Raw genomic sequence first — 5,514 nt, forward strand, 5'->3', positions numbered from 1 at the left:
CCGTACGCCCAGTGCTCCATTACCCCGCAGCATGATATGACTGTATCACAGGCGGCATTGTGCATCTTCAAAAATCAATAGAGCTTTCTGTGTCGGCTCCGAGGGCAGAGACGCGGCTTTTTAGAGACCTCGCCCCATTTCAGAAGCTTGGTATCTGTTTTCCCTGGATCTGGCGGTACGCGCGTGACCAAAGCAAGTGTGATTTACACGTTAGTGAGCCATCATCAGGGAGAGAGCTCCATCTCCCGAGTGCCTTGCTCTCCAGGCCTTAATAGAGGCTCGGGAGGAAAGGAGTTACGTCAAGTAACAATGACACGTGTGCCCAACACTACACTTGCTGGTGTCTGGTAATCGTCACTCGACTTGATGATTAAGAATGGTCGCCGACAAAGCCAGAGCGACGTTCTGGCTCCAGCGATGTGCAGCGGCAGCCCCGTGCGGAGCCGGCGTGGACTCTCGCAGGCCGCCTTGGCTTCTTCCAGACGGCGCTCCCGAGTCCTCCCGCGTGGCGCTCGGCACAATGCTTGCTGTGGGGAATAGAAAGAAGAACGGGGCATTCTCTCCATTTGGCAGCGATGAAAAACAAGAAGCGCAAGCACAAAAGTTCTGTGGGCCTTGCAGCGCCTGGTACTCCCTTTCTCCTCTCCAGCCGCCTCGCTTCCTGCTGATTACGTCCTGGTCATTCTGTTCTGTTCTGCCCTACAGAGTAGAATCGGGGCAATGACCCAGAAAGAGCGGCTGCCCCATTCAGTGAGCTGCAGGGCAAGCTCGGCCCGTCTGTCCCGTGACTCCCCCTCCCCCCTACCCCTCCGCGGCCCGTGGTCGCCCCACGGAGCACGCAGAAGCCCTTCAACGGCGTGTGTGGGTTTCCTGCTGTTCTCCCCGGAGCTAGCGCACCCCCGCCCTGTCTCCACGCACACAGGCCCGGGGGAGGGGGGGAGGAGGGGGGGAGGGGAGGCAGGTGGCAGGTGCTGAGACTCGGGGATGGGTTGCCATGGTGATTCAAGCTTCCCCGAGGCCTCCCGGCTATGGTCCTTATTGGACAGTACAACTCCTGCTGCGCAGTTTCCCAATCGCAGAAACGTGGCTGGAGGCTCGAGGATAGGACACAGGAGGAGCCGGCAGCCAGCAAGGCCGCGCCCTTCGCACAACCCCCTGTCCCCACGCCGGCTCCCGTGCGTGGCGAAAGAGCACGCCCCCGCCGGCCCCTCCTGCCGCGGGGCATCTCTGACTCCAGAGCGGGGCTGGCTGGGTGACCCGCGCGCGTCCCCGAGGATTTCCTTACAGAAGGGAACAGGCAGGGGTCTCTATCACCTTGGTGGCAGCCGCAGAAAGCTAACATGGGATGTCACGTTTGGATACAACTGTTCCCAGGTTTGCAGCTCATGGAAAGCCAAGTAATTTCCTCTGCGGGGAAGGCTGGTTGTGTTTCAAAGCAGTGGACACGTCTGTCAGCAGTTAAGGATAAGGGAGTCACCTCAAGACACAGCAACAAGTTCAAAGTTTAATTTCCTAGATAGATACCATCAGACCAAATGCTCCTTCAGCCCTGGCCCCTTTTCCCAGCCCAGACAATGCTAGACAAGAATCTCGCTCAGATTGAGGAGGGTCTGACCAAAGGCACGCAGGCAGAGAAGAGGGGCAGAGAGTGAAGGAATGTGTCTACAGGTCGCATCACCGGGCTGAAAACGCCAACGCCAACAGTGGCCTTGATTAGTGGCCTTGATTTCGTGTCCCGTCTCTCCACCCCAGCCAGGCCCCAGGTGTGAGTTCGCATTATGCCGCCAAGCCTCCCAGCCCAGGCCCAGAGCCACCGGGTCAGCAGTTAAAGATGCAGGGAGAACTTCTCAAGTTACTCCATCCGACCCCCGCGTCTCCAGGCTGAGGGGTGCAACCGTCCCAGGGCCGTGTCCTGGGTGAGGACGGAAATCGTGTCAGCCACCGCGCACCGCGCGCCGGAGCCGCTCGGGTGCACGCGGCCCAGCCCACGTGACGTTTCACGCACGGAGGACCTTCCGCGCGCGAGAGCTCGGCGTTAGGGTTTTCCATGGCAACGCGGTCTCCTGTCCGGGTGCATGGTGTCCACGTCATCCTCCACCCAGGGATGGGAGGGCTCCGGATACATGGGCAGCATCGCGGACCGTGCGCGAGCTTCCCAAACGGTGCGAACCGGACGGGGAGGAGGATGTGGACTTGGTGTCGCTGCTCAGGCTCGCGGAGTTTTCGTGCGTGTCATTTGAGTTGCTGGGGATGGCGAATAAATCTAGAACTGTAACGTGGTATTTGATTATCGCTGGATTAAGAATTTCTTCAGCAGTGTGGAGATTTTCAGGCCTTTTAAGAGGGTGTTGTTTTTTTTTCTCTTCATTTCCTTCTGCATGATGGTTCCAACAACCCAGGCCAACAAGCACGCTCTTAAATGCTACCTGGCTGGAAAAACAAGAAGGAGAGAGGCATAAAAGGGAGAGTTTATTTTCTCAATCTCCAGGAGGGCATGTAGATCTCAATAGATTGCTTCCCTCACCCACTGAGTCATTGATGTCTTTGATCTGCACGGAGGGGCGGACATTTTGGCCATCCTTTTACTTGTGACACTAGCAATTCCCTATGCCCCGGGCCAAGTACCGGGAAATGTGGGCATACAAAGGAGCCCGGGACCGCGTGGTTTTGATGCCAAATCCTTGTTTTGTGCCTGTCCTGTTGAAATGCATTTTTTGAAAATGGCTTCGGGCGTGTGACCGCTCTCTGACAGCGACTCCAGAGGCTTCCCTGCCCCCACCCGCCGTGGGAAATGCCAGGTTCACGGTAAGAGGTGCTCACGCTCACGCGTGTTTGGCTCTGGACCGGCGAGGCGGCCGGGCTCTGAGGGTGGCGCGAGTCTGCGGGCCACCGCACCGGGCCCGTCCGTGGCGGGTGCGCAGAGACGGCTCCAGGCAGAGCCAGCACTGGAAGCCACTGTCATTATCGATTATGGTGGACGATCATCCGCGAGCGTGCACCAGACAAAGAGGCTTCGCGGTGACGTCAAAGTCCTTCAAAGTCGGCAGAGGAGCCGACAGGAAGCTGTTAGTACCCAGCCCTTGGGGCTCGTTCTGACTTCCCTGCTGAGTCCATCAATAATGGGCGCTTCCTGTGGCGCTGTCGGGCGAGCTGACCTTGCCTGTGACCGCGATTCCACAGACAGAGCACGCCGGGAGCCCAGCACGCCCTCGCCCAAGCGCCCGAGGCCGCTCCGCTCCGCCCCCCCCCCCCCCCCGCGAGGTCACGTCCTGCCCACGTACACACGGACGGACGGCGGCGAGGTGTGGGCAATCACGTCCCACCCACCCCACACTGGCGCCCTGTGGGCTTTGCCCACTGCCCTCTTCCACGCTGGCCGTGGTGAACTGTGGGCTGCCACGCACTGGGGCGGAATGACCCTACTGACCCACTAAGTGTTACCTGGACATCACCTACAAACTCGAAAGCACGGACTCGAAAGGAAGTCAGAAAGGGAGACAGGAAAGAGAAAATACAAGAATTTAAAAGAAGCAGTCCGAGGAAAAAAGCCATGGCTCATCTAGAAGACTTGTAGCGCACACACACGCGTACGTGCAGATGCACACGTGTGCATACACGCAGATGCACGCACACGTGTATGCATGCACACGCATACACACACATGCACACGCGCACACGGCTGCACTGGCCATGGTGGCACCGCGGGTCAATATTCTTGAGGCCGGAAGTGGCCTGAGGCCCCGCCCCCGCCTCCCCAGAGGAGGGGGGGGGATGGGCAGGTCTGTGAGGAGCCCGTGGGGGACGGGACGGCGGCAGAGCCCGTCCTCGCCTGCAGTCTCCTCTTGGCTTCACGCTTCTCCTGTCTGGTGAGAAGCTCTTCTCTGCCGCCTGCGCCTCTCTTGTCGGGGCCGGTCCGCTTGCGTCTTCATCTCAGTCACAGAAGACCCTGGGCGCCGCGCAGGCCCCCAGGGCCGGCTTTCCCGGCCTCTCCAGGGCCTCCCTCCTCCCTCCTCCCTCCTCCCTCCTCTGCTGACCAGGGCTCATTTTCCTGCGCTCAGGGATGAGCAAGAGGTCCAGCATCCCAGAATCAATGTCCAAACAATTGCTCCTTTGTGTCCCCCTGCCAGTCCTGGGCTTGAACTCAGGGCTCGGCCCCCTTGAGCCACAGCACCACTTCTGGCTTTTTGGGAGTAGTTTAGCGGAGACAAGAATTTCTTGGACTTTTCTGCCTGAGCTGGCTTCGGGCTGCAAACTTTAAGTCTCAGCCTCCTGAGTGGCTGGGATTACAGGGGTGAGACCCCAACGCCCCGCTTCTCTTCTCCTGAGAAACAGGAACCTCTCGTCTTAGTTTCCTGTGGCTATGATAGAATACTGAGGCTGGGGTAGTTCTAGATTTTAAAAAAAGGTTATTTAACTCACAGTTCTGGAGGCCTATGATAGTCAACTTTCTCTCACTGATACACAATACCTGCAGCAATCAACCTAGGGGGGAAGAAAAGAAAAGATTGATTCTGGCTCCGGTTTCAGAACCGGAGCCAAGCCTCAGCCGGAGATGTGAAATGGGGAGGGAAAGGTAACTTCGCCTGAGGACAACTTCCACCGATGACTTTTAAAGTTCAGTGCAGATGAAGCAGTCTGTTCCAGATGCCTATCCGAGTGTGAGGAATAACCCCCAGCACAGTGGCTTCAGGCAACTGATTATCTCTCTCCATTCCGGTGATGTTCAGGCAGAGATTGCTCAGGCCCAGGGCGACCGACACGGATGGAGATAAGTGAGCTGGGCCAGGGCCCCGGGGGGGGGGGGGGGGGCCTGATGCAAAGAGCAACCACCTGGTCGCACCTGCCGAGAAAGGCCGGGGCCGGGTGGGTGTGGCCAGCACTGTGCAGGCCCGAGGCACAGGATACCACGAGCAGAAAAAGGGGCTCCCGAGTCTCAGGGAAGGAGGTCCTGGCTGACCCGGGAGCGCCCAAGGCCGAGGACGGCGTCACCCGAACACCAAGAACGTGCGTCTTTTCTCAGGGACAGAGGAAAGCAGTAGATCCTTGCTTGCCGGTGTGAGTTTGAAGCGGGGTGCAGTTCAGGAGGGGTGGTTCCCCCCGAGTGGGGCAGGAAGGACCTGACGTGATTTACCCCAAGTCAAAACCCAGTGAGGAGGAGGGCGGGCATTCCTAGGACAACACGTGAAGCACGTTCGGCTCTCTCCAACCGCCATGCATCGGATGTGCTCAGTGAGGAATCCCTTGAACATGTCCACACGTTGAAAGGGTTAATCAGTCACGGAAAGTGGCCTTTCTTTCCCTGCAGTCAATCCATGACGCAGCTGCAGCGCTAATAATACACAAGACAGTATTTCAGGTATCTCAGAGTGGTTGCGGGTTTGCATTTTCAAGGTCACCGTGCAGACTGTTCAAGGTCAAAGTGAGCCTTGCTGTTGAGATGCCCTGGCCTTGTCTAGCCCTTCTCTTCTTCGGAGCATTCAGGATGGCCCGGGTCCTTTACCGTTTCGGATGTGC

Source organism: Perognathus longimembris, chromosome 18 (assembly GCF_023159225.1).
Source record: "Perognathus longimembris pacificus isolate PPM17 chromosome 18, ASM2315922v1, whole genome shotgun sequence".
Classification (NCBI taxonomy): domain Eukaryota; kingdom Metazoa; phylum Chordata; class Mammalia; order Rodentia; family Heteromyidae; genus Perognathus; species Perognathus longimembris.